This window comes from Gracilinanus agilis, chromosome 2 (assembly GCF_016433145.1).
Source record: "Gracilinanus agilis isolate LMUSP501 chromosome 2, AgileGrace, whole genome shotgun sequence".
NCBI lineage: Eukaryota > Metazoa > Chordata > Mammalia > Didelphimorphia > Didelphidae > Gracilinanus > Gracilinanus agilis.
In genome coordinates this window covers 34,952,341-34,963,614 of record NC_058131.1, presented here as the reverse complement: position 1 = coordinate 34,963,614, position 11,274 = coordinate 34,952,341, and positions in this window count along the sequence as shown.

Genomic DNA, 11,274 nt, shown 5'->3' with positions numbered 1-11,274 from the left:
ATATAATGTTTTATATGTATCATTACATTTGCATTTATATTTTATTTTTATATTTTTTCTTTTATGTATCACACATTTCTATTTAAAATTTTATATTTATATAATGTTTTATATGTATTTTTACATTTACATTTTTATATTTTTTCTTTTATATATCACATATTTCTATTTAAAATTTTATATTTATATAATGTTTTATATGTATTATTACACTTATATTTTATTTTTATATTGTTTTACTTTTATGTATGATTACACTTATATTTCTACTTAAAATTTTTATATTTATATAATGTTTTATATTTATGCATTATTACACATATTTGTGTATTATTTTTAACATTCATTTTTCAGTACATTTTTATTTATTTCATTAAAAAATTCCTAATTACATGCAAAAAAATCTCAACATTCATTAAAAAAAATTTTGAGTTTCAAATTCTCTCCTCTCTAGCCCCTCCTTCACCCACTGAGAAGGCAAACAATATAATACTCACTATATGAAGTCAAGGAAAATATATTTCTGTATTAGCCATGCTGTTAAAAAAAAAGGTAGCAAGATAAACAAAGAAAGTGAAAAAGTTATATGCTTCAGTCTGTTCCATTTCTCTCTCTGGAGATACATTTTTTTGTCATGAGTCCTTTGGAATTTTGGCTTGGATCTTTGAATAGAGTAGCTAAATCTTTCACAGTTGATGACATTGTTATTACTATGAACAACCTTCTCCTGGTTCTGCTCACTTTACTTTGTATCAGTTCAAATACATCTTTCCAATTTTTTCTGAAACCATCCCTCTCCTCATTTGTTAAAGCACAGTAGTATTCCATCGCAATCATATTTCATAATTATTATATGTATATAGATATAGATGCATACTCTTTAGAATATAATCCCCATGAGGGGAGGTACTTTCTGCTAGTTTTTGTAATCCCAGTTGTGTTCAGCTATCTCTCAATAGGTATCCCCTCTATTTCTAATTCTTTGCCACTACAAAAAGAGCTACTATAAATATTTTTGCATATATGGTTCCTTTCCTCTTTTCTTTGATCTCCTTGGGATATAGACCCAGTAGTGTACTTCTGAGTTGAAAGATATGCAGTTTTATAGTTCTTTGGACACAGTTCCAAATTCATGACCCTTAAGAATATTTTGATCACTATATTTCAATACAAAACAAAGTGTTTCAAAAGTCTTAAAACAAGGACATCTAGTGGATTGAGAGCCAGGTCTAGAGAAAGGAGGGCCCAGGTTCAAATTTGACCTCAGATATTTCTTAGCTTTGTGACCCTAGGCAAGTCATGTAACCCATTTAACCCTAAACCCTAGTTGCCTAGCCCTTACCACGATTTTGCCTTAGAACCAATACTTACTATTGATTCTAAGATGGAAGGTAAGGATCTAAAAAAAAAAAAAAAGTCTTGGAACATCCTGTATAATTGATCCTTTGTAATCCTATGTACTTCATTTTATGTATTTTAAAGCATTATTCTGAGAAGAGGTCCATGACATCAAAAAGATTAAGAATCTAGGTCTAGTCCAGTCTCCTTAGTTAGACTTAGAGAGTTGTCTCCTAGATCTTCAAGCCTTGGGCTGCTGCCCCTCTCTCTAGGCTCTCTTTTCTTCTATAGGAGACTCTGGGGGCTCAGATATAACATTACTGGAGTCTCTTTCCTCAGTCTTCTCCCAATACGAGAATAGCTCCAAGGGGAAGGTACCCAAAGTGCATATAATCTTGTTAACTAGTTACATGCTCTGTGACTGTGGGTGCTCACTCTGAATGCTTCCTTAATCCTCTCCCTCCCCCAATTCCCCTAATCAAAGCTCACATTAAGGATAAACACAACCCCTTGGGATTTATCCCCACACAAACACCCTAGTACAGGCTACAGACTCACACCCTCCCAGTGTCCATTCTTTAATCATCCTCTGACTTGTCCCACCCTTGTCCATCCTACTAGTCACTCTTTCCACTGTCCCCTTACTCTCATTCCCTGCACCCATTCAACAACTGCTCCATTCTCCGACATCACCCACCTGCTGCCGACCATCTGTATCAGGAGAAGGTCCCGACTGCTCTTTTATTACCTGGGAGACTGGTGAAGTCAGGGAAGGACAGACTACTACCAGGAGCTGCAGACTCAGCTCACAGCCCAAGGCAGCCTCCCAGCTGTTCCCTATTTGGACTCTGAATGAACAAGTCTCTTGACCTCTTTGAGGAAGCCCTTGGTTTCATTATATGTGTTTCCAGTTCAATAAAACAATCTTTTCCATTGGTCTTTACTTTCTTAATCTGTCTGAAACGATGTCCAAAGTGGTTTTAATGGTAGTTCAGGAAATTCATTAGAAGAGAAGCTAAGTTTTGGTTACAGTTTATTTTTAAGTAATCATATGCTCTCATAACTCTTGCATTTGAAGAAAAGGATGGTGTGACTCAGTTACTAAATGTCATAGTCATCAGTTACTGAGGAGAATTTTTCAGAGCATGAGTTTTTACTAGATCACCATCCAGCTTTATTTTCTTGTAGACTCATGTTCAAGTTGGCTTGATCTTCCACAAGGCTGCTGGGAAGAGTCCCCAACAAATATTTCTTAAGTATCACCAGGGTTTAGTTCTTTGCTGGACACGCAGTGAGTGCTTAATTGGTATGCTGTGGAACTCTGGGTCTAGATATCTGGGATATACACTGAGGATACACAGATAGAACAAAAGTTCATTCTTGCCCTGAAGGAGCTTATGTTCTATTGGGAGAGCTGGCAGAGGGATACAAGGGAATCTGAGAGAAAGAGAGCAGGGAGAAGAGGGAGAAATCAAGGCAAGGCTTTAGTTAGAGGAGCCTTGAAGGAAAGTAAGGATTCTAAGAAGAGGAAGTGAAGAGGGAAAATAATCCAGGCATGGAAGATAGTTTATATAAGAGTATGGAGACTGGAGATGAAATATCATAGCTGGGGAAGGCTAGAACATAGAGAGTATTGAAAGGGAATAATAATAAACAAGACCAGAGTGTTAAGAGTAGAAATCAGCTAGGGAGAATTTTAAAAGCCAGGCTGAGTTGGTATTTTTCCTTAAAGTTTCCTCATCTATAAAATGGAGGAGATGGACTGGAGGATGTCTAAGGTCCCTCCTAGACCTGAGACCATGATCCTTAATGAATGTGAAGAGATCAAAGTCCACAACTGAACACCTGTGGTACACTCAGCACTGACTTAAGGTCTTGTTGAGGATGTAAGAGAGGACAAAAGATCCCAAAGGAATGGACAGTCTAGTTGGAAGGATCAAGTTTGCTCTTTACTTGACAATAATAAAGAGAGTACTTTGTTGTTTCTTAGCCTCGACCTTGGCTTTCATTGGGGTAAAGAGTGCCCTCTGCCAACATAGATTATCAACACCCCCACAGCTTACAGTCTTCCTTGCCAAGAGCATAGAGAAGCTAAGGTGCAATATCACACAGTTAGTATATGGCAGGACATAAGTTGAATTTTTCTGGATTCTAAGACCAGCTCTCTCTCTGTTATGCCCTCACACCTTCCATTAAATTCGGTTCAACAAACTGATTTTGTTTTGCATGACATCATAGTTTTCATGCATTTTGTATTTCTTGCCTTCTCAATAGATGGGGGGAGGTTGAAGGAAAGAGTAAATCTGAAACTGAAAAGAAAAGAAAACGAAAAGAAGAAAACCTCAAACATGTGTTACATCCTTGTCCAGTGTAAAACACTGTTCTAGGTGTTGGAGGGAGATATCTGTCTATCAGAAATACACTCTTTGATCTTAGAGAGCTTCCATTCTGGTAAGGAGCCCAGATATGGCTGGCACAGTTAGGGCACAGACTGAAACAGCTCTAGGAGTCTAAGTAAGTAAAGACCAGAATCAAGGAAGTGTCCAGGAAGGCTTTCTGGAAGAGGTAAACCTGGAAAGGGTGAAGGTATGGGAAACAGAAGGGAAGATGGGTAGGATTTGTCTAGGAGGAGAGTGGGGGAATCCTAAATTGGAAGAGCAGCATGGCCTCTATGGGAAACATGGTTGAGATCATCTGGATGGCTCATCTTGGAGAAGAAGGGGAGAATTAAAATATTGATTAGATTCATGAATAGAATGATGAAAGTTGCAAAGAGAAGACTGTTTTCTGGTTCCATTGCTGCCACTCAGTAAATGTGGTACCATGGAAACTCACTTCAATCCCCTGGGTCTCAGTTTCTAAATCTGCAAAATGGAAATGATAAACCTTCCTGACAATAAGAGTTATTCAGAAGTGGAAATGATGGTTAAATTAATTTGGCCTCCAAATTGGGTCCAGCCAAAGGTTAACTGAAACAAGATGGCTAGCGCTGGAGCCAGCCCAAGATCTGAAAGCTCCTCCTTTATAGTTCCCAGACTATCATAGTGGGTCAAGCATGATTTTGTTGATGACAATCTGACATCTCATGCTCTTGAATGATATCTCAGGACCCAATTAGCTGACCCCAGTGGGTTCCATATTGAGAGAGTCAAGGAGTCAAATGGTTTCCTTTCACCCAGCTTATACTGTTTACTCTCAAAAGGAAAGGAGGGTAGGAGGAAGATGAAGCTCTGACCAAGTCATGGCATTTTAGGATTTAAGCCTAGAAGGGACCATCTAATCCAAATATTTTAAAGATAAGGAAACTGAAGCCCTAGAAAGATAAAATGTCTTGCCCAGAGTCACAGAGATCCCAAGCCTTAGATCCTTAATTAAAGGTCATTGGAGGTTCATAGACTTATAGCACATCTGGAAGGGACCAACCACCGAAGGGATCTGGTTGATCCCCCTCATTTTACAGATCTTACAGAACCTGGTATGGCTAAACGACTGCATTAGAGATGAGGTTAGGGCCCAACTCCTTTTACTTCTTTCTTTCAAGCTTTTCTCTTCCCATTTCTTTCGATCAAACCTAATACCTAGAGCTCTTATTTATTTTAATTCCTTTTTATTATTCATAATAATGGGAGAAGCAGATGAATGAGCAAGCCTTCCCTTTCCCCAAATCAGGATATTTCATTTAAATCCTTAGCAACTACTACTACTGGGCCATACACTTTAAGGTTCCTGTCAATTCATTATCAAGATTTAATTGTCTACACCTTACTATCTGCTGAGGAATGAAATGATTAAAAAAAAACCAACACAAAACCAGTCCCAACCCTTAGGGAATTGACTTTCACCTAGGGAATTCAATTTATGCACAGATAAGTAAATATAAGAGACTTTAAACTACGTTGGCTAGATTGAGCACCTTGCCTGGGGCTACAAAGACCTTTATTAAAATTCAACCTCAGATACTTGCAGTGTGACCCTGGGAAAGTCACTACAATCTGTGCCTCATCAGTTTCTTTATCTGTAAAATGGGGATAATAATAATAATAGCACTTACTTCCCTGGAATGTGGTGAAGACCAAATAAGATGTTTACAAACCTTAAAGTGCTTAGATGCGTGCTAGCTATTATGGTTATTAGTTAATAAGTTAATATTATTTATAGTGTTTTAAACTTCCAAAGCTTGAAGCTGCACTAAGACTTTTGGGATGTTCCATTATCTCACGTAGTACTGTGCCTTTTCCCTATTCTTACTTACTAAGTTTGGGTTACACGAGGGAGAGGCAGCATTGGGTAATGGTTAGAGCTCAGGACTATCTTGTTTAAGACCTCCCTCCCCATGAATCTTTACCTTCTCTACCCTTTATTTTCTGTAATTTTTATTTTCTGTAATACGAGGATAATAAAACCGTTAGTCCCTATCCCACAGGGTTGTTGCAGGGCTAAATGCTTTTATATCTATTATCTTATCTGATCTTCACAGTAGTCTTGTGAGAAAGGTATTATAGGAGTCACCCCATCCTTTCCATTTTATAGATGAAGAAACTGAAGCATAGAGTAGGTAAATAACACTTCACATATCTGGAATTTGAACCCAAGACATAGACTGTAGATTGAAAGCTGGAAAGGATTTCCAAGTCCAGTCCCTTCAGTATACAGAGGAGGACACTCAGACCATTGGAAGGGTAATGTGTTTTCCAAGTTCACACAGTAGATTAGTGGTGGCTCGGGAACCCCAAACCCACATCTCCCAATTTCCAGTCCAACCATTTTTTTATAATTTCCATGCCAACATTTCATAGCCTCCCAGCCCAAGAATCCTTAGTCCTGTGCATCCTAAAGGTCTAATCTGGCTATGTGCCAGTCCCCAGATCTACTCTTCTGGAAAAGGAGACTTGCTTTCTTCTAGTATTTCATCTTTTCTAAGTTCTATCAAGGCAGATAACTAAGGAAAACCAGAAAACCAACAAGGTTTAAAGTAGGATAATCTCTTGGTCTGACTTGGTAAACCAGGATACCTTGGCTCCTGTCTTCTTCAAAAACCTCTTCTGGTGTCAGAAATTCTTTCCAGAAGAAATGAGGGCTGCTTTTTTCATTAATCTAGTTTTTTAAGAGAAAAGAGAAAAAAAAAGTCTGCCTATTTGAGGTTCTTCATTATCATTCATTGAAACATTAACATGGATTCATTTAGCAAATTAACCGAATTGTAGGGTAGGTCCCAAAGGAATAGGATGAACACAGAGCACTTATATTTGATAGCAGATGAGAGAGGATGAGTTTTGGGTACCAGATACTGGTAACAGAATAAGGTGGCTTAGGTTTGCATCTCAGACCACTGGTTCTGTTTACTTCACTCTGTATCAGTTCACATAGATCTTTCCAGCTTTTTCTGAAATTGTCCAGTTCATCATTCCTTAGAGCACAACAGTATTCCATTACCATCATATACCACAGTTTGCTCAGTCCATTCTCCAACTAATGGACATCCCCTCAATTTCCAATTCTTTGCCACCACAAAAACACCTGCTTTTTTTGGGTATTTTTGTACAAGCAGGTCCCCTACCCCAAAAGAGAGATTTTAAAATCTCTTTGGGATACAGAACTATGTTAGGATTAAAATTCTCTGGAGACTGTATATTAATTTATAATTATTTATTAGATAGTGAAAGCTTTTGGTCATCTAACTTATCTGAGTTTGCTACTCATCTTGTGTTTCCATTCCCTAGCAAAGAGACCTGGCACAAGTTGCCCAGCCAGAAAAGTCAAAAGGAGAGAGATCTGTGCTGTTTCCTTGATCCCTATCTTAAAGCTCCAGTGATGACACTTTTTCTGGGTCTCCCTGGTTGAATAGACTTGATTTCAGTCCATTTCACAGGCCAGTCTTCTGAATCTAGGAATGACGTGGGACCAGAGGCAAACACCTTCTGGGATGCCAGGGAACCCACAAGGTCTCTTGTATTCTCCCCTAGGCATGCCATGCATGCCTAATCAAAGGGTGGGACTAGAACCAAAATGGATTTTCAAAACTTTCCTTTTTAAAAGGAAAGGAAAGAGAAAAATAAAATTTTATTAAATTCACACCTCTAGCAGTGGTATTATTGGATCAAAGGGTATGCACAGTTTTATATCCCTTTGGGTAGGTTCCAAATTGCCCTCCACAATGACTGGATCAGTTTACAATTCCACCAACAAAGTGTCTGAATTGTGCCATATCCCCTCCAACATTTATCACTTTCTTTTACCATCATATTGGCCCATCTGGTAAGTGTAAGGTGGTACTTCAGAGTTGTTTCAATACGCATTTTTCTAATCAAGAGTAATTTAGGACATTTTTATATGATTATTGGTAGCTTTGATTTCTTCATCCAAAAATTACTTGTATTCTTATGAATTTGACTCAGTTCCCTATATATTTGAGAAATGAGACCTTTATCAGAGAAATTTACTGTAAAAAATTTCCCCCCAGTTTTGTTATTTCTCTTCTAATCATGGTTACATTGGTTTTCTTTGTACAAAACCATTTATAATTTAACATAATAAAAATTATTCATTTTACATATCATAATGTTCTCTATCTCTTTTTTGGTCATAAATCCTTTCCTTCTCTATAGATCTGCCAGGTAAACTATTCTTTGTTCCCCTAATTTATTGCTAGTATCACCTTTTATGTCTAAATCATATACCCATTTTGACCATATCTTGGTAAATAGGATGTGATATGGGTATACCTAGTTTCTGCCATATTGTTTTCTAGTTTTCCTAGCAGTTTTTGTGAAATAGTGAGCTCTTATCCCCAAAACTAGAATGTTTGGATTTATCAAAAACTAGTAAGATCGGGCAGCTGGGTAGCTCAGTAGAGTGAGAGTCAGGCCTAGAGACAGGAGGTCCTGGGTTCAAATCTGACCTCAGACACTTCCCAGCTGTGTGACCCTGGGCAAGTCACTTGACCCCCATTGCCCACCCTTACCAATCTTCCACCTATGAGACAATGCACCGAAGTACAAGGGTTTAAAAAAAAACAACTAGTAAGATCATTTACCTCTAATCTATACCATTGATCCACTATTCTGTTTCTTAGTCAGTTCCAGATTGCTTTGATATTTACTGCTTTATAGCATAATTTGAGATCTGGTACTGCTAGGCCACCTTCCTTCACATATTTTTTCATTAATTCTCTTGATATTCTTGAGTTTTTGTTCTTTCAGATGAATTTTGTTGTTATTTTTTCTATGGCACTGAATAAGTAAATTAATATAGGTAGAATTACCATTTTTATTATGTTAGCTTAGTCTACCCATGAGCAATTAATATTTTTTCCAGTTATTTAGATCTGACTTTATTTTGTGAAAAGTGTTTTGAAATTGTGTTCATATTATTCCTATATTTGTCTTGTTAAATAGATTCCCAGGTATTTTATATTGTCTAGAGTTATTTTAAGTGGAATTTCTCCTTCTCTCTTGCTGCTGGACTTTGTTAGTAATATATAGAAAGCTGATGATTTATATAGGTCTATTTTTTTCCTCCAACTTTGCCAAAGTCATTAGTTCAACTAGTTTTTCAGTTGATTCTCTAGGATCGTCTAAGTATACCATAATATCATCTGCAAAGAATGAAAGTTTAATTTCCTCATTGCCTATTTTCTTTCAATTTCTTTTTCTTCACTTATCACTAAAGCTAGCATTTCTAATACAATATTAAATAAGTGGTGATAATGGGGATCCTTGCTTCATCCGTTATCTTATCAGGAAGGCTTCTAACTTTTCCCCATTGCAGATGATACTTGCTGATGGTTTGAGATAGATACTACTTATCATTTTAAGGGAAAGCCCATTTATTTCTAAGCTTACTAGTGTTTTTAATAGGAATAGATGTTGTATTTTGTCAAAGACTTTTACTGCCTCAATTGAGGTAATCATGTGATTTCTGTTGGTTTTGTTATTCATATGGTCAATTATGCTGATTGTTTTCCTAATATTAAATCAGTCTTGCATTCCTGGCATGAATCCTACCTGATGATCCTTGAGATATATTACTGTTGTCTCCTTGCTAGTATCTTATTTGAAATTTTTGCATCTATATTCATTAGGGAAATTGGCCTATGGTTTTCTTTCTCTGTTTTTACTCTTCCTGTCTTAGGTATTAGCAACATATTTGTGTCATAAAAAGATCCTATTTCCCCCAATAGTTTATATAGTATAGGGATTAGTTCTTTAAATATTTGATAGACTTTACTTGTAAATCCATTTGGCCCTGAGGATTTTTTTTTAGGGAGTTCATTGATGGCTTGTTCAATTTTTTTTTCTAACATGGGATTACTTAAGTATTCTATTTCATCTTTTATTAATCTGGGCAATTTATATTTTTGTAAATATTCATCCATTTCACCTAGATGATCAGATTTATTGGCATATAATTGAGCAAAATAGCTTGTAATTATTGCTTTAATTTCTTCTTCATTGGTGATTAATTCACCCTTTTTATTTTTGGTACTGATAATTTGATTTTCTTCTTTCCTTTTTAAAATTAAATTAACCAATATTTTATTTTATTTGTTTTCCCTTCATGAAACCAACTCCTAGTCTTACTTCAATGGTTCTCTTACTTTCAATTTTATTAGTTTCTCCTTTGAATTTTAGGATTTACAACTTAGTCTTTAATTGGGGATTTTAAATTTGTTCTTTTTTCTAGTTTTTTTTTTCATTTGTTTACTCAATTTGTTGACCTTATTTTACTGATGAACATGTTTAGGAATAGAAATTTTATTCCAAGTAATGCTTTGATTGTCTCCCATAAATTTTGATATGGTATTGCCTCATTGTCATTCTCTTTAATGAAATTATTAATTGTTTCTATAATATGTTCTTTGGCCCATCCCCACTTTTAGAACTGGATTATTTCCAATTAATTTTTAATTTGTCTTTCCATGGAACCTTATTGATTATATTTTTTATTGCTTTATGATCTGAAAAAAAGATGCATTTATTATTTTTGCTTTTTTGCATTTGGTTGTGAAGTTTTTATGCCCTAATACATAGTCAGTTTTTGTGTATGTGCCATGTACCATTGAAAAGAAAACATATTTTTTCCTATTCCAATTCAGTTTTCTCCAGAGATCAATTAAATCTAACTTTTCTAAAATTTCTTTTACTTCTTTCTTGTTTATTTTTTATTTTTTTGTTAGATTTCTCTTGTTTTCAGGGCAGCTGGGTAGCTCAGTGGATTGAGATCCAGGCCTAGAGATGGGAGGTCCTAGGTTCAGATCTGACCTCGGACACTTCCCAGCTGTGTGACCCTGGGCAAGTCACTTAACCCCCATTGCCTACCCCTTACCACTCTTCTGCCTTGGAACCAATACACAGTATTGATTCCAAGACGAAAGGTAAGGGTTTAAAAAAAAAAAAAAAGATTTCTCTTGTTCTGAGAGAGGAAAGTTGAGTTCCCTCACAAGTATAGTTTTACTATCTCTTTCCCCCTGAAGATCATTCAATTTCTCCTTTAAAATTTTGGAGGCTATATTATTTGGTGCATATATGTTTCATATTGATATTACTTTATTGTCTATGAAAACTTTTTCCAAGATGTAATTTTCTTTCTACTCTCTTGTAATTAGACCTACTTTTTGCTTTTGTTTCATCTGAGATCATGATTGTTACTCCTGCTTTTTTTGTTTATTATTATTTTTTTTACTTCAGCTGAAGCACAATAAATTCTGCTCCTCCCCCTTACCTTTACTCTATGTGTTTTTCCTTGTCTCAAATGTGTTTCTTCAAAAACAACATATCGTAGAATTCTAGTTTTCAATCCGCTTTGCTATCCACTTCCATTTTATGGGTGAGTTCATCTCATTCACATTCACAGTTATTATTAATAACTATGTATTCCCCTCCCTTTTTTTCCCCTTTTGATTTTTCTTTTTCTCATTTCATTATGTCCCTACTCACA